The sequence below is a fragment of the Durio zibethinus genome, chromosome 7 (genome assembly GCF_047325235.1).
Source record: "Durio zibethinus cultivar Kanyao isolate XHJ-2024 chromosome 7, ASM4732523v1, whole genome shotgun sequence".
Lineage (NCBI taxonomy): Eukaryota > Viridiplantae > Streptophyta > Magnoliopsida > Malvales > Malvaceae > Durio > Durio zibethinus.
In genome coordinates this window covers 17,255,216-17,279,594 of record NC_143168.1, presented here as the reverse complement: position 1 = coordinate 17,279,594, position 24,379 = coordinate 17,255,216, and the positions used below count along the sequence as shown (strand labels likewise).

Here is a 24,379-nt window from a genome sequence, read left to right as displayed (position 1 = left end):
AAATTTATTACACGACCAAAATTTAAGATATTTATTAAATATTAAAAATTTACGAAAAAAAGCCAAAAAGGGTGACATGGCTTACATTTTAGTTATGTGTTGTTCGTCTGTACATAATAAAAATTAAGTGTTGGATTAGGTGGATTGCCCATGGTTGCTAGGTCAAAGATTTTTTATTGTTTTGCCATCTCTATTTATTGATTTTTTTGTTATAAAATTTATCTAATTAAAAGAAAAAACAAAATGTGAAAAATAAAAAAATAAAAACAAATGGAGATGTGCATGGATATCTCATTCGACCTCATATTCTTACAAATTTTATTTAACAAAAAATTTTAAAAAATAAAATATAAAAAGTAAAAAGACAAAAATAAAAAAAATAAAAAAAATAAAAAAGTTTAAAAATTGAAGAAGAAACTTATAAGAATATCACATTGACGTTCTATTAAGTTTAAAAATATTAATTTCTTAAATTGAGTTATACACATATATATCAATATAAATTAATAATAAAAAATATATTTTTATATATACTCCAGAATGAATTAGTCTAAATTATTCTAAACACACGTTATCTTGTCTTGTTTCTCATAAAAAACTTAATTTGTTTCAATTTAATTTTGATTTTAAAAATAAATGAAACAACAATTTTCAAACGGATTTTTCTACAAATTTATTTAAATTAAAAATAAAAAGGAAAAAAAAAAAAACATAAAATGTTATGTTGACACCCTTAATGCGAGTGAAATAAAAATCAAAATAAACAAAATTCATATAAAAGATGGATGATTGCATGAATTTATCTTAATTATTTATAAATATAGTATTTTTGAATTTAAAAATGTTAAAAAACTCCAAAAGAAAATTTTGGTATAAAGCAGATTCTATACAAAATATTTATTAAATATTAAAAAATTTTGGCAAAAAGAAAAGAAAAAACAAAAAATGTGAGGTGACTTAAATTTTGATAATTTAATTTTTATTCATGCATGACAAAAATTTAAATATTAGTTTTGCAACTTAGATATTTATAGTATATATATTTTTAAATAATAAAAGAAGACACGATAATTCTGATAAAAAAGGATAGAATGATTGAGTTATGATATTTAATTTAACTTGATTTACTTAAATTATTGAAATGTTCGAAAATAGAATCCAACTTAATTAATTTTTTATTAAAGGCTAATATCATAGATAATTTATAAATTATAATAAAATCTTCATTTGATATTAAATTTTAAAAATTTTTAATATAATATATAAATTATAAATTTATTAATTAATATAATATTCAAAAAATTATTTATTCATATTAACCAAAATAAGAATGATATTATTTAAAACTATATGACAATAACTCCTTGCCATCCACCTCGTATTGAACCTATGGTTATCCTTTGAGTTTCCAAATCTAACGGTCTAGATTATAGGATCTTCAAACCCTTACCTTAGGCATCACCATACAATAAAAAATGTCTAACATGTACTTTCACAAGGGTTGGGTTAGATATTAGTTGTCAGACATAAAGTCATCGTAGGGCTTTGCTTACTTTAGTTTGAGATTGAAGCCATTTCTATTTCTCTCTCTTTCTCACAAACTCCATTTGCCAAAAGCCAACGTCTTCTCTTCATCTCTATTTCTTCTGCAGATCTCAGTAAAATTCACGAAAGTCAAGGCTATGCACCAAATCAGAGATCAGATATCCTTTGCTTTAATCTTCGCCAGGCCGCTTGGATATGTTTGCAATCGGCGCAGATCAATCGAAACAATCAAATCATCAGAAACAGAGCTCGGCAGAGTCAGATCTGCAATATAAGAGAACTTTGGATTGGTTACAATAATCAAAGAGTCTCCTCTGTTTTTGTTAATTTTTCTATCAGTCCTGTGGATACAAGTTGTGTCATAATTATAATCATGATGTAGGTCTGGTGCTTGGTTGTTTCTCTTTATCCTCTTATTTTAGTTTAGGGGTAGAGTTTTAATTATGTTAACAAAAGTTGTAATACAATAACATGCAATACAGGTTGAAACTGGACACACAGTTGTTGTTCATGCTGCAGTGGGATTGACGAGGTATATGATTCTGTAATAGCTGTTCTATTTCCTTATTCTCATCTCGGACAAAGCCAAGTGATGTAATTGATTTTAATTGTGTTGAGATCTTGATCAGAATTAATTGATATCGATTTTCTTTTCCCTGATTATTTGATTTGCTATAGTCAACTAGTTGAATAATTATTGGTTCTTTGTTTTAGCTTTCCTACAAATGTGATGTTTGTTTCATGCAGTTTGATTTATGTGACCTTTTGTTCTTTCAAATTATACGGATTTTGTGTCGACTACTGCCCTTAGTTATCATTGCAATTTTTTTCCTCTTCCAATCTAGTATTTTATCTGTTTACTTGTTAAGTGGATTATGTTTACTGGACACACACCATCAAGTAATGATTCAATGGAGCCCAGAATCTATGCTATGAGAATTTCAAGTGTGAAGTGGTTTGAAGGGAAACCAATTTCACTATTTGGGATAGAAATTGAAATGGTTTAGAACTTTCCTTTTTTGCGTTGAGAAATATAATCTCTAGCAAACCTTAATTTATTACCCACTGAACCTATTATCCTCTCTTTCTTACCGTCAAAAGAAGTTGATAATTGATAATGGTTTAAACCTTGTGAAGTTACTTGTTTATTTGATAGTAGTAGTTAGTTCATTGAATGGCTCTAAAACGTCTTTTTCAACAGCCATCTTTGTTAAAATTAGTTCGTTCGTGCAATTCTCTTATCCCTATTCTTAAGTTTTATATCTTTTTCTATCTATTTTGGGTTGGAATAGATTGCTGCATCTGGGCATTTCTTAGGGATTTTCATTAACTGAAATTTGTTGGCTGTCATTTTTGTTTACCTAGTAGTTTTTATAAACAGTTGTTCTTGCTGTAATTAGTATGGAAAAGTTTTGATTTCGAATGTGGTTTTTGAATTGAGTGAATCTTGATGAGCTCTTAGTAAAGCTGGCCATTCACATGCTTATGCGATTGACTTGGATAGATGCAGCAAAAGATGCCTTGTCGTGTTTGATGAACTTATCTAAATAATAAAAAATGTCAGGGGTAGGAAAGGCTAACCAGTCCAAGAATTCTTTGCAGCTGAATGATTGTAGAAGATCATAAGAGGTTAGATACTTTTCCTATTCTTTGCCAATATTAAATAGTTGAGTTCATACTCTTTTACTTTGTGATTAGCTTGAGTAATTTTGACCTGGCAATATTTTGATCACTTTGGATCTGGAACTCAGGTGAATATGAAAGGCCTGCATCTGGTCTCCTCTCCATCCATGAATTCCTTTTAAGGTTGATGGATGGAAGGCACAGAAAGGGTCTCAACCTCAGATTACTTTTTCTGCCAAGCCTTTTAGAGCCAGAGGCATTTCTGGATCCAATGTGCAACATCAATTTCACAACAGGACTGTTGCAAATAAAATAACTAATTGAATGAAGTGTCCAACAATTCTTCCGGTTATAGCTCCATTACTTGCAACGATTCCTCTGCTGTTATGTCAAAAGGATCTAATGCTATTAATCCATCTGCTATGTTCATCGATTATGCTGAATAAGACAAATCTACAAAGGGAAATTCATGAAAGGAGGCAAGAAGGAGGGGAAAACATAAATAGAAGCATTTGTGTGATGTTGGCTCCAGAGAGTCAGAAGCTTGTTGGAGTATGCCCATGGAAGTTAAGCATCTGAAATCTGTGGTAACAATGACATGAACTCTGGATCACATGCAACTTTGCAAGAAGTTTCACCATCTGATGGTTTGCTTAATATAACTGATTTTGCGGGCAGCAGCAATGGTATTTTTACAAGTTTTCAATCACCAAAAATATATGCATCTGACATTGATAAAGTGGATATACCTGAATGTATTGTACCTTCTCAAGTTCAGAAGCTTCCTAGGGAGCATCATACAGATAACTCTGAAATTGGTAGCGAAGACCAGCGACTTTCTATAGGTGGAGAGGAGACATCCTTCACATATGGGTTTTCTTATAGATTTACATGAGAAGGATTTCTATGATATGCATGATTCCCTAGTGTTGGACTCAGGTTCTGTTGGTTCAAACAGTGAAGACGGTATTAGTGCTGGTCATATTGTTAATCCATTTAACGACAACAGCAATGAAACCTTTCAATCAGATTTACCAGGTTCCAATACCAAAAGGGGTCCTATTGTCAAAACTTGTTATGTATATTTCAATACCAAGAAGGGGTCCTATTGTCAAACCTCATTATGTAGCATTTCAGAAAGCCGTGATTTTAGTGAGGAAACCGTGCATGGTCTAGCTTGTAGCACAGCTTTGATGGACGAATGGTGGCATCAGGCAAGAGGGGTAAACAGTGTAAATCTATTCATGGGAGTTCAAGTACTTGCAAACTTGGAAGTATAGAGAACTTGCACGGTAGAACGCATCAGGCAAGAGGGGTAAGCAGTGTAAATCTATTTATGGGAGTTCAAATACTTACAAACTTGGAAGTATAGGGAACTTGCATGGTAGAAGGGGAACGGAGAACAGTCATTCTGTTTGTCAAAGGGTTTAGAGAATGCTGTAGAGAAATGCAACACTGGGTTGAATAAAACAAATCCCATTTGCTCACAGTTTGATGTTACTTTAAAAGATGATCCATTGCTGAAAAGAAATTCTAAAGCTGCCAATGTAAACCTTACCTATTACTGATGACAAGAGGAAGTTAAAAAATAAGGTTCCTAGGAAGCTGAAAAGACAAGTTAGTGCAGCTTCAAAACAAGAAACCAGCAGACATTCCAGGAAGGAGTCTCATCCCAACGAGGTAAACTTAAATGCTTATGCAAAGACTAGCATGCCAAAAAGTGAAATATTAGATGTTTAAACTTTTCTGGATGACCATGGAGTAATTTAAAATCTTTCAAGGTCTTATTCTCAGCTTGGTTGTGAGGGTTCTGACCGTGAAATCTAAATCAGTTAACGAATTTGAAGTTGGTCCAAGCAGCATGGAGCCATGTGAAAGTGTCTGTGTTACTGCTTCTGGTTTTAATAATCTAAATATAGAGATTCAAGACAGCTTACTGCAAATGTGTCCCTTTGGACCAGTCAAATTTGCTTAGGTGAGCACTCCAGTTTTTTGAGGTTTGCGATACTGATTCTACTTCAACAAACTCTACTAATGTCATTCATCTTTCAATATTTTCAGATTTTCAGTTCTTGTTCCAAAACCAAGCATGACTGAACAATTCAGAGGTTTGAATTCGATATTAAAACACCAAAGGTGCCTATACCTGTATGGTTCTTCTAATTTGGTCTTCCATGTCTCCTTCCCCTTGGAGCAGCAGCTCCGGCAGCAGGAGGAGGAGGTGGATTTGGAGGTGTATTTCCGGCATTGGGAGGAGGAGGATTATTTCCGGCATCAGGAGCTGGATTTTTCTGTTAAGATGAGAGATTCAGTTAAAGCTTTCGAATCAAACCTAAGAACACAAATCAAATGCTAAGAGATTCAATTAAAGCTTTCGAATCAAACTTAAAAGCGTAAATCAAATGTTTAAAAAAATTTTAAAAAAATATCAGATGAAAGATTCAGTTAAAGCTTTCGAATTAAATCTAAGAATCAAAATCAAATGCTAAAAAAAAAATCTCTTTTAACTTAAAATTTGACTTTGCTTTACCTTAGGACGGTTAGGGCAGTCAATGGATTGGTGATGAATTAGGTCGGCAAGACCCTTGGCATTCTTGATCTCATTGCCGCATCTGGAGCACTTCCAAGTCATTGTAGCTGGTTTTGTAGTATGGTTTTTCCTTTTCTGGGTTGGAGGACTTGTATCTCTTTGAGCAAGTGGTTTATAATTTCATTATTTAGTCTTTCAATCAGAGATGGGTTCATGAAGTTAAATAATGGGCTTGAAGCCCTATTAATCTTGAAAGAAAAGGAATAAAAAAAATGTAATATTGCTTTGATAAAAAATAAAAAATAATTGAAATTATCTGAAATAGGACATTTGTTATATTAGTATTATTATTTTTAAAATTTAAATAAAATGAAAAATATATTTCATTTATAAAATTATGTCAATTTAAAGCAGTATTAGAAAATAAATTTAAAATTTAAAAATTAAAAAATCAAATCAACGTGGATGTTAAAATTTGATTTGGATTAATTTAATATCTATTTGATTTAATGTAATAATTTAAATATTGTAAATTAATCAATTTTTTGTTCTTCAGATCATATTAATATTAAATCTCATTCAACTTCTTCATGTCATGATTACTATTTAGAACTCAGAAAAAGTGTATTACCATTGTCTTGGTATTAGTTTACCATTTACATAACAATAGTTAATAATTAATCAACATGCAGTATTAAATTTCAAGGCATGTAATTATTTCACCTTATTTTCAAGTTGTAATTTTTTTATGTACAAAAAATAACCAAAAAATAATTGAATTAAGTTTGATAATAAATTATAAAGATTAAGATTAGTGTAATGTAAAAGATAATATATTTAAAATTTTGAAAGATTGGAAACAATTATTAGATGTGAAAGTGAAACAATTTTATACAAATATAAACTAAGAGCCATGTTGAAAGAATTTAATGTTATATGAATAAATATTTACTAGAAGGATTATTGAAGAAAGAATGATACTTTCTGATTGGGAGTGATTAGAAGCCAAACGAGCTATTTTTGTCCCAAAAGTTTAGACTATAAATTTTGTTACTAATTCTTCTCACGACTATCGTTTTGGAAAAATTTTTTTTTTTCAAATTTCGTATTGGTTCCCATATCTTACTTGTCTTCAACTTTAAAACATGAATATTTTGATCATCCTTTATAATGAGAATAGCTAACAATTTTTTTTTCGTTTGCCACTAGATATACTTAAACAATTGAATTGATATGGCGTGATGGAAAAGTCATTTTATAAATATCCCAATTATTTTTTATGTCTTTTAGATCAAATACTCTGAAATTTTCCTTGGCATCCAAACAATATTATAATTCTCCAAATAAAATTGAATTGCAAACAGATAACCAAAATTTTATGTCACACAAAAAGTTACATATTTTCCAATTACCTTCTCCTAGTTTATGGACAAAAATGGATACTGAATCAATCCATCCTTCGATTTCTAAAACCAAATAATTTGGAGGAAGTGAAGAAGTAAATAACATCGAATGCACCCATTGAAGCAGCTTAAGAAGTTTAATAATCTCTTTTGTTAGAGGATTAAAGAAAAATGAGTGTGCCTCATCTGGAGTCATTAATAGCCAGCCACACTTTGAAAAGCAGATTTCAACACCTAATACTTCTACAGGAAGGTCCAATTCGCAAGTGTAATTATGCATGAGGTAAAAAAGTTGACTTTTGTCAGTATTACCTTTGAGGATTCAGAACAACCATGAAAATGGAGAATTCGCATCATGATCGAATAGAGAAGGAAGTGGATGTGGTGGAGCAATGGGGATTGGTCATTATGCTTTGCAAATTGCACGAAAAATTGTTTTGTCCTCTACAAAGAGATTTGATGGTATCAAACTTAAAATATCTAGTGGAAAACTACTCCACACATCCTGATCGTTGTCCACTTGATACTTTTTGGATGATATCAAATCCTTGTTTTATATAGTTGCTGTGGTATTTACAAAAAAGTTAACCAAAAATTTGATTGCAATATAAATTCATACATATCTTAAGAAAAATCTAAAAATTCATTTAATATTTAATTTGCAAAGTATACAAAATATAGTTCTTTTTACTATAAATTCCAAATTTAAGATTTTTTTACGTTAAAATTTTTCACAAAATTTCAAATATTAAAAAAGCAATTTACAGTAAAAGCACCTAGAGTATTTGTGTTAAATAGAGAATCAACTGTCAAGGGAGATCATTCCTGGGCATTAGGTTAAGCTTTGCACCACCGATTAATGTTATCTCCACTAATTAATGTTTTCATCAATTAATGTTTCACCACATGTTTTTACTCTCTTTTTTTTTTTTTGTTAAATTCCAATAGCAGAGAAGAAAAAAAAAATGTCTTCAATGGGCACCATCAGAAGCTCACTAGATTTCGTCTTTGTTTATAATAAATTATAATGTAAGCCTCGGCCAGCCCCTACTGCTTTTGCAGCCATACTATACATCAGCAAGCATAACAAAACAAAGCTCTTACGGTGACTAAATTTTATTTAACTACCTATTTCAATTAAATTTGCATAATTAGTATATTGATTTAGTAAAATTTTCTTTTACAGGTAAAGTGGAAATTGAGAAATTAATCGAAAAAAAAAAAAGAAAAAACTAAAAACTATACCAAGCATAAACTTCTAATGAAACATAAAAGCAAGATGTAAGTTTTTTTTTCATATTTTATCAATTGACATGAAAAAATAATAACATTAATTTCACTTCCCAATAGTGCAAATCAAGCGCAGAAAGAAAATTAAGGTTAATAGTGATCATATTTAATAAGTAAGAAAGATATATAATAAATTGCTTCTCTTCTTAAAAACGAAATACCTTCAGTCTCTCTTTTGCTCCCTTAATTAATTCTATTTATCATTACAAAAAAAAAAAGAATATATATATAAATTTATTTATGTATGTGAGGATATTATTGGGTTTTGGACAACTAATTAATTAGAATTCTTGTTGGATTTAAATTTATAATTACAATAGCAATAGGTATTATTAATTTGTAAGCCGAAGATACTTCTCACCATATTAGGATTAATATAACTATAATTAATATAACAATTATATTTATTAGCTTTTGAAATTAATTATTACATTAGAAGAATTTTTTGGTCGCTTTTGAAAGGATTATAAATTAATTTATTATTTATATATCTTTCGATCAAATATCTAATTAGCGATACATCTATATATTTCACTCTTAATTAGATCATTAAGCTAAGTACAAAAACTTTTCATCTAACTATAAAAAAAATTAAAAACCTGTAAGCAAAATGGGTGATGCATGAGATTAATTGAATTGTTAAAGGTGAAATATTTCAATTATAAAATATAAGTTTGATTTTTTTATCGGTATTTGCTTGAGTAAATAAACTGTTTATTGCAAGATGCACTGCAAAAGGCTTGTAAATTGAAGTGTTTTGTACATAGCAGATCACTGTTTCATGCTCCCATTTTAACTTTACATGGCATCCTTCAAAATTGGTTTCTCTGACGATGAGATATAAATTGATAACAATTATCATATGAAAATACAACAGTATATAATTCGATAATTTTAATAATGATATTTATATTTTATTCTGTTAAATCATGAACAAATATGAGGCAACCTGCAAATTTTTTTAAGGCCCTCTATATTGTTAACTTATCATATTGTATTACATTCACTAATGAATTGGCTCAATTATCATAAGTCATAATGATGCTCAAATCAGTAGAATCTTCTTATGGTCACAGATGGGAAAGCTTACACCAAGAAAAGTAATAAGATTGCTAGTTGGACTCTAATATTATTTCCAGCTGACAGGATACTGTGGAGAGATTTGACTTAACCTTAGTGATGAGAGATCGCGGCCATATAGAATCACTAAGGTGATACAAAGTAGGATGATCTTATCATCTATAGCTCTATCACCCCCATCACCCCTTTCAATACCTCGTGCCAATTACCTTCACAAATATCAGCAAAGTTTGATATTTAAAACTCCACTAAGTGTGCAGCTTCTTTTGTGAAAAGATAAATCTTAAAAGATTTCCTAATAAACCATAAAAGACTCGATCAATTATTGACTTCAGTCCACTTTAATAAACTGCCCAGCATTACCTACTGGTTTATTTGAACTCTCATACTAGGTTCAGCCAATTTCATAACATGTACAACACAAGATCCATTATTTAGTACAAAGTCTCACTAAGTTAGGAACTTTGATGCGGTTCTTTGCCAAAGAAATAAGGAGGATGTTAAAACTTCAAAGAACCACATAGGTAAGAATTTAGAGTGAACAGCCTGAGATACAACAATATACAACCAAGCTTATCTGAAACTATAGGAATTTAATAGGTGAGACGGACAATAAAAATGTCTAATCCCCCGTCATATGAATCTCAAAATTTCTCTAACACGTGCATTAAGTGACTTAATAGGGGTAGTTACAGTCTTTGAACTCTTCTTAGGTTCAACATCACTAAGGCACAGAAATAATAGTTTTTAAACACGACAGATATTCAGATAAACTAAATAAAGCATACAGCCCAAAATTTAACATCAAACTAACAAATGTTAGCAAGTTAGTATTGTGAAGAATAAATAGATGAATGTAATCAGCATTCCTTTCTAAGCTTGTATGTAATTGTAATCACCTGAAAAGCTCTTAACAAGAAAATGCAAATACATTATACAAGTTTATTTGTCTCACTTGTGGTTTTTATATGTAAAATCATCCACAGTATTGTCACTTCTCTACTCCTTTAGAATGACTTGACAGGGTGTCTCAAAGTAATATATTAACCATTGTGTTTATCTGAACATCCTTGTTATAGCTACTTGTGCAATATATCTCCAACTTGCATAGCACATAGTAGTGGAATATTAGGTTGCCTGACTTAATGGTTCTAGGTTTATATAGCACTTCTATACTTGAGCTTGGAACAATAGTTTTGCTCCAGGATATTTGGTATTCAACCCCAGCCCTTGCCCATATGGAAGTTAACATCCTGCCCAATCTAGCCTAGTCGTATAATAATGCTCATGCATGACTTGAAATTAAGAAGGAAACACAGCTTAATACAGTTAATGATCTATTTTAAACTTTTACAATGGATTACTGGTGCAAAATTGATATTAATAGACCATCCAGATCACAAACTTTCAAATGTCCTTAAACTTACTTTAAGAGATTTAGTCAATAAGATATTGGTTCTCACGAATAACTTTCCAGCTACCATCAAGAGTGGAATATTCAAAGGCAGAAAGTTATTACATCTTAACTGGGCATATATGATGCAGCATGTTATATGCATGTTTGGCCTAAATTTGCAGGACTAATGTTGATATACCATTTCTGCAATAAATCAATGAATAATTGCAAAAGATTGAGAAGATCTACGAAATAAACAGAAGAAACACTTTGAAATACCTGTGTACAGTGTTGAGAAGACTGTAGCAACATTGAACTGCAGGCCCCTTTAGGGTTCTGTTCTTGTCTCCAACAACTACCCTCAGTGCACATACTTCATATATTTTATTGATGCCAACATCTTTCCTTTTCATCTACAGCAAGATAAGAACAAGAACTTCGACATCAGCAGGACATTGTAAAAGCTTTCCCAACAAAGTAACAGTCAGATTGCTTGCTCATTTTTTAGTAAAAGATTTTAGAATCACATTTTAATTCTGGCTTAACTGACAATGCATCTTCTGAAAGGCCAAGTTAAATTCTTCATAGATACAATGCAACAAAAGGATTTTCAGTACAAAAAGTCTCTTATATAGATCTGACATGTTGATAAATGTTCAGCGGTACATAAGAATTAAAGTTCATGGTCGATTCTTAGATGCCTCTTTGAAACATGTAGTGAAATTAACTCTATTATGATATCGATAAAACCTACAGCTGCGAGCTGCAATTATAAAATAATCACAGTCGAACACCTTCACAATACTGTTTATTATGTATGGCGATCAAGAAAATTTTGAACCACATGGCAAAGGAAGAGGCTTTGACTGCATTTGGCTCTAACAACGCGCACAATTACAATATTTTACAGCTAAGAAGCAAAGCATCCAAAAGTTGATACACATACATTAATTGTTACTCCTACCTTGCAGTAGATACTATACAAACTTTTTAATCGGGTAGATAAAGTAACCTCCATCCCTGGAAGATAACTGCAGTGCAAAAGAGGAGAGGATGAGAAAGCATCTACAAGATATGACCAAACTAACAATAGTTGCTCTCACATGCACCGGAGTTAAAACTAATATATAAAACCAAAATAGTTTTATTAGAAAAAAGCAGCAACAAAACATATGAAATTGATATGAACAGCTCCCTCTAAAATGCCTCCTCGCAAACAACAAGAAATGCAGAGCAATTCCAGCATCCTGCACAACCTTCGGTTTTGGTTCCATCTCTGAACTTCTTCCAAGATTATTAAGAAAGTTAGTATGTTTTCTCCGATCCAATAAGATGTCAAAAGGAACCATTTCATCCATAAGATCCTGCATGTATAAAACAAACTGGAACAAATTACTCAAATTTAAGGTTTCTGTTGAATACTGCATTTAAAACTTGTTTGTCTGCCTACCGACCCAAAACCCTCTAACCCTTTTGTTCTTCAGCATACATGCTTCCAGATATGTGCACATATGTTGCCACAATTATAATTACATGGATTAAAAAAGCTGGAATTATATTTAGAGCTAATCAATGCATCTAACTGATAGGGAATTAAGACTGTCTGGTACTCTTTTGAAAAGGAAAATTCCTCAAAACTAATCTAATTCTATAACATAATATAATATAATATAATATAATATAATATAATAAAGATTGTTTGGTACTCTTTTGAAAAGGAAAATTCCTCAAAACTAATCTAATTTCATAATATAATATAATGAGACTAAGGGGAAATTCCTCAAAACTAATGTAATTTCATAATGTAATATAATGAGACTAAGGGGTGGATCCTATTCAGTTATGACCTTGTTAACTTGGAACTTCTTTCATTTTGTCCTATTATTTTCAAGAAGGCTAAAGCATGAAAGCCAATTTGCTTCTCGAATTTATTTGAAGAAACAAAAGGTTTCAAAAATAGTCGAGGAAGAGCATGAACCTCTTCAGAATATGCAGTAAAACACAACCAGAGCAATCTGACAGAAAATAACAGTAACTACAGATTGCAACCATCACATGGTATTTGACATGCCTAGTTTGGATGGAAATTCATGACAACAAAATAAAGCTACTGCACTAAATTCATCGACCAAATGCCTTTTACTAAAGAATTGAAGCAAGCTATGCTGTTCAGTGGTCAATAGGCAGTCCTATATAATTACAATGTAAGTTGAGACATCTTCCAAAATCATGTGTTGAAGGTGCCCAATGACAGCATATTAGGTGTTTTTTATTAACAGTATCCAAGGTTCACTAAGAAGAAAACTAGTATTTAGTCTATCAAAGGAAGGCTGAAACGACCTGTCTACCTGAAAATTTTCATCCTTTGTTGATATTCTGGCAGGAAGACAGGATTTCTCAACATTATGCATTAAAACTTTCCGATGTTAGCAAGCAGTCGTTAAAATTGGCAAAATCCTAATACATCAAAGCAAGCCTTAAACCAACCAAAAAGAATATAACTAGAATATAGAACCATCATCATTTCCGTCCTATATGCTTACCTTTATGCTATTAATATCCTCATCACTCACAGAAGCTTCATCTTCATGAGCTGAATTGTTTTCTTGTACAAAGGATCCACTGGCTTTTGCAGATATTCGTCTAGGATATGCTCCTTTATTATGGGGCTCCACATTGAAGCCAGATAAGCTCGCAGCTTCCTAAATATTTGAGGCTGCAACAGTGTCCTCAAAATTGAAACAAATGTGGTTACAAAATTTATTTGATATGCATAATCCAAAAGGATTCACATTTTTAGTTAGAAGCTATAATACCTGCGGAACAAAAGAAAAAGAGGCTACAGTACTGTCAGAAAAGAATTTTAAGTCATGACATTGATTACCATAACACTATGGCTTACGGGTTCCAATATAATCAAAGCTTGTCACTTTTTTCTCATTCTATATCTTTGACCATCTTAATCATGCTATATGCAATATTTATAAGTTTAATGGCAATTCATCCAAAGTGTGCAGATAGCATGGACCTAAAAGTCAAAACAAAATATTGCTGTTCCTTCATGAATCTAAAAGGTGATAAAAGGCTATCTGATGCATAGCTGTCAAGAACTTTGTAACCACAGTTTCATATAGCAATGCCTGTTTATGAACATGGAACCCATAAAACCATCCTCTAACTGATCTTAAACTGTAAGTGTTAGGAACCAGATTTTAAGTATTAATTTTTTTTGGCTACATTAGGAAAAAGAGAAAAATAACAAATGAAGTGAAAATTCCATGATTGTTGTCCCAATTTAAAAAAACTCATACACAATATGTGTCTCACTTTCCGATAAATTAGTTTAGCTACACAATTTTTTTAAAAAAGGGGAAGAAACAAAGAGAGAGAAAGAGAACAAGGGCTCTAGCATTTAGGGATTATGAGTATAATACCATGAAATGTTCTAATATCATATTAAGCATCCAACCTAAATTCTATTGGCAATTAGTTGAGAAGACAAAATACACCCTAAACTTAACTATAATGCCACTTAAAAATAACATACCAAACTCAATGGATAAAAGGTGCCTAAATGAAATACATGTCCCAATCAAATAGGGTTAATAAAACTCAAACTATATGGTGAATAGAGTAAAAGACGTATGTAGTGTAAAATCATCAAGTACAATTAATATCATTAATGATGTTATGATAAATGCTCTTGCAACTTCCATGAACTAGAAACACACTCCTTTACCTGAAGAACAGCGAAGCAAAGATCTTCCAGCTCTGCTTTCAGTGCTCACAGACCCAATCTAGAAGTTAGGGAACACCAAAAAAGTAAGGTTTCTTGTGCAACAGCCTGAGCCTTAGCTAGAGGCAGGGCATAACTGTAAAGAATGATCACACCTTTGAGTGCAATTCATACATCAATACCATAAAGATTAACCCTCAAACCATTTTGCTATAAATTTTAAGAATTATAGCACCATAGATTTTGATATAAATTTCTCAGACCTTGACACACTGTGGAGCAATCTGTCCTTATAAATATGTTCGATGGAGAAAAACAGTGTGTCTATAATGCAAGATTCCTAAAGGGTTTAGAAATTTAGAATTCAAAAGATTCAATAAATGGACTAATAATTTTTTTGACTTCAATGAATTTTGGGATCAAAAGCAGGGTCTTTTAGGCTCAAAATACGTAAATGCATGTGCGTGAGAGAGAGAGAGAGCTTCCACTAGAAACTCTGAGTTTGGTTCTTACATGTCATGGCATGCCACATCACCATATAGAGAGCTCTTATTTTGTCATGTTTGTGCCATTTAAACTCCAATGTACTAAAGATAATGGATTTTAATAGTTTCCATCAAAATAAAGCACAATTAAACAAAAATAATAACAGAAGGAAAGGGGCTTCTTTAGGAAATTTGGAAAAGTAAAATTGCTTTTTTTGGTATTTTAGCCTAAAAGTTTTTGTAGTTGTATGCACAATTGTAAGAATCAGAAAACTGAAAACCAGTGCCTGCAGAATAAAAAGTCAACCTTAGTGGATAGACAAGCTCCAGAGCCAATACCAAAGGCAGTAACAAGCTACTTGGGTAATAGCAGAAGTGACAATCCCATGGACAGTGGCACCAGAGCCAAAGGCAGCAGTAGCAGCAGCTATGGTGTTAAGGGAAGCAGAAACAGTGAATTTCTGGGGAATACACCTTAAGTTAGAGGCAGTTTTTGGATGGAATTTGTGGAGAAAAAGAGGGGAAGTTTGGTGGGCAAGAAACATTTTCTTGGAATGGATATGGGATTGGCATGAAGAAGAAGAACAAAAAGAGAGTGCATGTTAAGGTTTAAACAAAAAAAAAAAAAATCAGATGTTTTACATGATTCTTTTGTTGTTGGAGGGTAAGATTGAGATTGTAAATGTTTTAAAGAAACAGACTTTTTTATGAATTAAGAAAAATAGTAGCGATCAGAATCAAAGAATCAAACTCAAGACATCCTTTTTATTAAACGTCTGCAATAAGGGCTTCTTTTATTAAAATTCATCTTTTTACGTTAAAATTTTTACTAATTTTAAAAAATTCAATGTGATATAAAAAAGCTATACCATATCAATAGCGTTATTCTAAAATTAAAATATTTTCTCCCCAACTATTGTAACTTGTAACATGAGATTTTTACTAATGGTTTTTAATTAATTTTTAAGATTTTAATCATAAAACATATTTTATGGTGAAATTTTTCTATTCAAACTTTCAAATGAGATAATGTTTTATAAGAAACGATGAAAAGAGAGTTATCTTCATTTACGCACTTTATAAAAAAAAAAATTACTACTATGTTTTATTGGTTTTTTATTATTTTTTGGGTATTGAAGAGCATTTGCTCACCTTAGGCCTATGGTTTAGTTATTTAAAAAAAATTGTTATGAAAAAACTTAAGAAGTAAATCATTTGATAAAAAATAAAGCGATTGAATTTTAAACTTGTTTTTTTAAGTCAAGTTAGTTAAGAAATCGATACAAAAATTAAAACGACAGCCAATGACGCAAACAACTTTCTCAAGCAAAACTTTCTTTTCATTTTTCAGTAGCTAAAATTCTCCAGTAAATAGACCAAGCTGACTCCCAATTATGTCCAAAGCTATTTCTAGTTTGTATTTGTATGCTGGTTCTTGCTTTGTTCGATCAAATTTTTTACTTTTTAACCTGGAATTTAAGCAAAGAATATAGTTCACCTTGCAAGATTTGAAATATAGCAATGGCACATCATCAAGCCTTGAGCAATTAGATAAAATAAGCTCATTCAGAAGACACTAATTAACCAATGGTACTTGAAAGTTTCCTTAAATTTTTGCAATCTTTAAGATTTAAAAAAATTTAGTATTTTTATCTCACCAATAGATTGATCAACGTCACTCAGCTTAATTTTTGCAATCGTTGAGCATTAATTTCTTAAAGTTAAAGAGTCTTGAAAAGTTTGAAGTTTTGAGAAGGCTGTGTAAATAATTGAGATTAATGGTTTCATATTTGGAAGAAACTGAGAATGAAGACAAAACTAAAAACAATTAGATAATGTTTAGTTAAAAAAGGCAGAGTCATTTTTTATTTTTATTTTTTTTGGAAAATGATGAAAAAGAGTGCAATCGTGTTTGGTAATTGAAAATGAAAACAATTTTTTAGAAAATAAAAATAAAAATGGGTTAAAATATGAAAACGGAAAAAAATGTATTTTTAATTGAGAAAATAGGGGATGTACACTACTTTTTTACTTGTGTTTTGCAAGTTATCATATTTGAATACATTTTAATGTCATTAATTAATAAATATAAGTTATATTTATAATTAGATGCCATTAATAGTAATATCATTGAATATTTTATTTATTTCCTTATTTTTGCATTTAAAAATATTATTTTCATTTACCAAATACATTTTTTAGAAAACAAAAAATAAAAAATAAAAACTATTTTCTAAAAAATAAAAATAAAAACAAAAAACATTTTTTCAATCCAAATAGAGTCTTTAGTTTTCTTTTAAAAATTGAAACAATTAGTTTTTATAAATGTGATGTTGCTTCATTAAAACGAAATAAACATTATTATTTCCAAATTTGTTTTAGGTTAGTTTTGCTCATGTCAAGAATAATTAACATCAAAATATCTAAATTTATAGGAAGACACTCTTGAAGAAATCCATGCTTCCACCATGCCACATCACTAGCAATCAAATGGGTAGCGACACGATTAAAACTAAAAAGTGATTGCAACCACATCGCACTGACACCCATTTGAATATAAATGAAGCCCAAGTTTGCATCTTTGCAAATACTTCAATTTTCATATCTATCTCATTGGACATGGGAAATGGATTTATAACATGTAAATTAGCAGTTGCCTTTCCAAAATTGTCTTCTAATAATCTTTTTAAGTCAATGGTCAAGTATTTAACAATTTCGATGTCCTGCTGAAAGAAAAAGTTTTTTAGAAAGAAAATTAAAAAATTATATATTTTGGGTAAAACAAAAGGCATAAAAGATATAGGTAGAAATTTTAAGTCTCTTACAATTTTTCTTCTTGCATCAAATGCATCATTAGCCTTCTTTTTTACTAACAATTAGGAAAGACTTGCTAATGAGATTTTAAATTCTAATTATTGTACAAAAATCAAAACTATTTAATATTATATTTGTGTACGAAAGATAAAATCATACAAGATATATATTCGAACATAATCATTTCTATTTGTTTAGCAAAAGTATAAATGAAAGCCTTATTTGAATTATTGATTCGTTGAATAAAATTACAATTTAAAATTTATTTCTTTTCATAGCATAAACTTTCAAATTGAATGCAAGAATTTTTTTCATTGAGAGTTATCAACTACCAATCACACATTTGAGTTCCCATCTTTGGAACAAGTAATTGTGAGCCAATTTCGTGAATTGAAGATTTTTTGTCATGGAGTTCTAAATGTCTCCCCCAGCTAAGAAGAGTCCAAGTAAACAACAAAGATGAGAAAGGATCTTGGGCAGGTGACCTCAACAGTTCCATCCAACAGCTTTACACAGAAAAGGTACTTATAAATTTACCAAAACCTATTTATCTCTAATCTTGTTTGTTTTCTAAGGATCTTGCAATTAATATCTCTGTTTCTTGGTGCTGTTTTGAAAACCATTGGTAATTGCTCTGTTTTTTTTAGTTTTTCTGTTTTTATTTCTTTTTAGCCATGATATTTCTTTTTGTCTTGTGATAACTAGTTAATAAGTTGGATTTTATAGGTTGGATTCCAAGGAATGGAGTATTGTGTACTTTTCGAGTTTTCTAAGTTAATGGAGATATGGAATGAGAATCTTCGAGGAGTTTTAGACTTAAAAGATCTTAAGATTTTGGAAGTCTATGGATGTAATAGGAGGCTGCCACGTTTACAATAATGTTCCCTTGGCTCCAGTATATAACTGTTGAGTCCTGTTCAAAGTTGGCAAATTATTTCTCTTTGTAAGTGTAAGTTCTTAGTCGGGGTTGTTGAAAGAAAAACAAGATTTAGTCGACACTAGAATAAAGTTTATGCATATAAGTAGCAAATTATAGTCCCTCTAATGAAAATTTTCCAATGACCCTGATTTGAGATGAAAAGTTAGTTTGTGTTATAAAAAACAGACCCAAACTTATTCAAATATTGAACCATCTTCTTGATTATGGCTCAATCTCACTAAAAATCCGAAGAAGAGAATAATTGTGTATCGCTCTATTATATTAATAACAATACATGTAGTCCTTACACTCAATACATTCACAACTTTGGTAACAGAAACAATTTATTCTCCAATTCTCTAATTGGAGATCAACCTCAAATTGCTCATAAGGAAGAAGAAAACAAATAAGAGAGGTTGGTACTTTATCCCTCTTCAATGAAAAGGTGATTGCTTCTTTTGTGATTGTGCTAGGATAATTGTATATTCTTATAGCGAGCTTTTCTTGCCTCTATTAGTTTCACCTTTCATAGCATATATTTTATAAGATTTAATACGGTTGTTTTCCCACTACTTCCATGCATCTTATCTAAGTATAATTTATTTTGCCTCGCTTTCCCTAGATTAAATGAATTGAGAATCTCTGGCATGAGGAAGTGGAGAAAGATTTAGTGGGACAAACTCAATGAGGATTCATTTTATGAACTAGATGTCCTCATAGTGAAAAGCTGTGAAAGACTTTTGAGTGTTTTTCCATTTAATATGATGGAAAGACCTGACAAACTAAAAGAACTGCATGTATGGAACTATGATTCATTAGATGAAACAGTTGGAGCTTATGGACTCAATTCTAGTAAGTCACATGCAAAAGTTGCTATTCAATCGATCATCAAGTTTGTACTTCCTAAAGTGAGTTTCCTTGGGTTTTGTACACTACCCAAATTGAAGTGTTTTTACTCCACGATACATACTACAGAATGGCCATCATTGATACAATTGCAAGTGATTGAATGCAGCAAAGTAGAGATATTCGCTGGAGAGTATCTAAACCTACTAGAAGCGCAAGGAGAGAACCAACTTGAAGTCTCTACTCAACAACCCTTGTTTTGGGTCAGTAAGGTATGAACATTATAACATTTAGCTTGCGCTGATGAATATTCAATATAAAATTTTATGCGGTCGATTATGTCAAGGTCAATCTGCAATAATTTGCGTTATTTTTCTAGTAATTCCAAAACTATATATTACATTACTATGCCAAGTTTTGGCTGTTCTGCTGTTTTTATTTTATTCTATTCTTCTCATTGTTAAATAAACAATTGGGATTTAGACCTTTTAGGTTCATTGTAGCTGCAAGTATGCTCTAAGTCCTTTGCAATTGAAACCCTTGCTTTTTCTTAACATACTTGTTAATTTCTCAGGATTCATTCCTTGATCTACAAGTACTAATTCTTGAGAAGAATGACATTATGAAGGAAACATGGCTTGGAAAACTTCCAACTCAATATTCTAGCGAACTAAGAGCGCATGAACTCATACTCTTTCCTGACTATGCCGTCACTGTCCCAGATTGTTTCATTCAGTCATTTCGAAATCTTAGAAAGCTAGTTGTCAATGAAGCTTCCTTTAAAGAAATATTTCCATGTGAAGGACATGAGGGTGTGGGAGAACATGCAAAAGCACTTTCTTGGTTGACTGAACTAAGTCTATCAGAACTTCCTGAGCTGACACATCTCTGGAAGGAAGAAACACCACTTGAAGATGCATCTTACAAGAATGTGTATTACTGGTTGCCAAATGATAGCAGAAGTCATAGCTTGTGCAGGTTATGAAGTGAAGGATGACATCATTTTTTCCCAGCTGAAGTATTTGGAACTTCGTAGTCTTCCAAGCCTATCAAACTTCTGCTCAGAGAATTATACCTTTCTATTCCCGTCCTTGGAAAAGGTTATTGTCAGAAACTGTTAAAAAATGAAGATTTTCTCTCAATGAGAGTTGATCACACTCAATATACAGTAAGTTCAATTTGATGGAGATAAAAAACGCTGGGATGGCAATCTAAACACCACCATGGAACAAATCTTCATACAAATGGTATGTCTTTTTACCACTTTGCATTTCAACATATTTGAACATGCTGCTTCTGATTATTTAGAACCTAAAACCTCATATATAATTCATTCGTTTTGCTTAATGCTGCTGTATTCTTAATAAAGATAGGCATTAAAAGGAAGCCTTTATGCTTCCTTATAAAAGTGAACAAACCAACGTAAAAATTTTCCAGCATGAAAGATTTAGGCCGTTAACTTCATTCATATATATTTTCACGTGTATTTGAAAATATAATATTTATCTCACATTTATCTACAGAATTCTTTTCACCTTGTAATCTTAACCGATGTTATATTTTTATAGAATACTCACGATTCTAAAGAAGACTAAAGATGCATAGGCAGATCCATGGTTTTGAAGTAGAGTGTCAATCAACATCTTCAAAAATCAAAAAATAAAAAAAAAAAAGAAAAAATTTTTTCGTCAAATCCTCAAAAAATTGTTAATATCCTTTTTATCCATAAAATTAATAAATCCATTAATAATTTTTTATATATTATAAGTGGACATAAAAGAAAAAAAATCTTGGATCAGTTACTGTATATCTCACTCATGCCTAAGTTGGATAAGAAGTACTGAAACAGAAGAAGAGCCAATTACTTTCCAAAGAATGTTAATTTCTATGTTTTTGTGAATATTATAGCTAAAGTTCCTGCAAATCTTTTTGCTGAAGTCAGATAGTGGGAGGGTATTTTTCTGCGAAACTAATCAGTCTTCGTTATAGCTACGTCTCACATTTATCACATAACTGCTTTATAAATGCAACTGGCACTTTATTGTTGCATAACAAAGGGCTTGCTGTTTAATTTATGGAGCATTTCTCCGCTGAAGCCCCAACACTGCCACATTTCGTGGTACCATTAGGCATTTCATCTCTTACCAATATTGTATATGAATTTTTGCTATTTTTGTGGTTGAATTTTCTACGTGTGTATATGCATCTGTGCCTTTATTTAGTTATAAGTTCCATCAAATAAGACTCCTTTCTATTATCACTTATGCAAATATGTAAAAATACGTGTTCATTCTCATGGCTGGAGTGAAATCAAATAGCAAATATCAATCATGGAAGTACTTCAATTAGTACATTAATTCATAAAGTACTCATAAAAGATTTTAAAAGCTTTGTGTAAAACCAAGCAAATGTGTCACCTCGGTTCAAGTAATAGAAGCTGGTCTTTAAGAAAAAAAAAAAATAAAAGAGTAAAGTTCATTTAGTTCTTTAAGTTTTAAGCATAAATCAACTTAAGATTTTTACTTTGAAAAATGGACATTTCGCCTCAAAATTTTCAATTAATAGAATAATGAGATTTTTTTGTCAGTTATTTGTTAATTATTTCATTAAAAGTCTCATTAAAAAACTATTTTACATATGAATAATTAATATCCTTAAATAGTAACAAAATGCAATATTTGATAATTATAAATTATTGTTATTTTCTCTCAACATACATAAAATATATTAATAATATAAATTTTTTTTTTTAAATGCAACATATAAAAACAAAACTTACGATTATAAGTAAGTTAATATATAAATGTATATATAGCAAGATGAAAATATTAAGCAGGTAAAAATTTTAACCAAACTTTTTTTTTTTTAACCAAACATTTTTTTCTTATTATATGTTGCATGTTCATTTTCTTTGAAATTTGTTCCATGTCGAAAAACTGTTACATGTTAAATGTATTTATTTTATTATAAATATTTACATATCAACTTATTTATAAATGTGAAGTTTGTTTTTATATACTGCACCTAAAAATCTTTTTATATATTATTAATATATTTTATATATTTTAAGAAAAATAAAAAAATTTATTTGTATAAAACATTACTTTATTTGAATATTTGTTGATATTAATTTTTTAAGCGTAAAATGATTTTTTAATGAATTTTTTTTGGAATAATTAAGAAATAATTGATCAAAGAATTTTATTGTCTTATTAATTGAAAAGTTTGAGACGAAATGTCTATTTTTTAAACTAATAAACTTTAGTTAAATTATGTTTAAAATTTAAAGACTTAAATAGAATTTACCCAAAAATAATTGAAAGGAAAAATAAATTTTGATAAATGATAGAGAAAAAATAAAAATAATATTATTTTATTATTACACTTTTCATATAGTGTGAAAGGACTTGCAAAGTCACATAAAATATCAAATAATTTTAAATTATTATAACATATAAATATTAATGTTATTTTTGTCATTTTTGTTTTTGTCACAAAATGTTTAAGAATAAAAGGGGTATTCAACTTCAAAGTCAGAATAAACTGTTAACTCATAAAGAAATTTATGAATCTTTTGAGACTTTTTAAATTTATAGATTGTCTACCAACAAAAGATCATCTGAATTCGAATTTAGGTGTTTTACATCCAGATTTTAAGCCTTAACTATTTGCATATCAATCATTGTTGATATTTTTTAATTATTACTACGTAAAAATTTTATTGTTATTTTTGTCCTATTTGCCTCATAACCACTTCTACTAACATTCAATCTAATTTTCCCATCGTTGTTTTCAATCTGACCCAGTCGATTGCATTCCGTTGCTTTTTTTTTTTTTTTTAGCCTTTTTATTAATCTATTTTTAATGTATTAATATGTTGTTATGCATTTATAATTATGAAAAATAGAATTTAGAAAGTCCACTAATAATATATGAGATAATTTTCTTTTTATACGATAACATTATTATTTTATTCAATTTAAAACTTTTTTTTCATAATTTTTTTATTGAATAGGTTTATGATAAGCTTATCCTAACCCTTAAAATGAAAAATTTGATGTTGTTTCTACTAGTAACCAGGGTTTAATCCTTGGAAACTTTAAGTTTAAAAAAAATTATAAATGATTAATAATTAAATTATCAGTTATTTACTACTATTTTATCTATGATTTACTACTAAATTAGTAATAATTTACTATTAAATTATTAATGATTTATTTCTAATTTATAAATGATTTGCCATTAAATTATGAATGATTCATCATTACGTTATGAATTATTTTTATTAAATTGTTGGTAATTTACTACCAAGTTATTGATAATTTATGATAACGTTATAACTATTTTACTATTAATTTAGAGAAACTCACTAAAAAGTTACCAATGATTAACTATTTTACTATTAAATTATCATTGATTTACAATTAAGTTATTTATAATTTATTACTATATTATTAGTGATTTACTGCTAAATTATTAATTTACTTCTAAATTATTAATGATTTACTATTATATTTTTATATATTTATTACTATGTTATTATTCATTTACTACTTAATTTTTGATTTTTTACTACAAAATTATCACTATTTTATCACTAAATCATCAATGATTCATTATAAAGTTATTATTGATTTATATTAAATTATGCATGATTTATTATTAAGTTATCATTGATTAACTATTATATTATTAATGATTTACTACTAAAT

The 24,379-nt window shown here is 29.9% G+C and overlaps 2 pseudogenes across 1 annotated transcript; both read left to right on the top strand.

The window, feature by feature from the left end:
- The first annotated feature begins 1,539 nt into the window (after positions 1 to 1,539).
- LOC111286876 (uncharacterized) lies at positions 1,540 to 5,559 on the top strand (annotated as a pseudogene). The gene is made up of 4 exons (XR_016343524.1): positions 1,540 to 2,077; positions 3,110 to 3,174; positions 3,297 to 5,143; positions 5,230 to 5,559. The product of XR_016343524.1 is annotated as an uncharacterized LOC111286876 (transcript).
- On the top strand, positions 3,103 to 3,739 carry LOC149518045 (uncharacterized; annotated as a pseudogene).
- Positions 5,560 to 24,379: the final 18,820 nt, after the last annotated feature.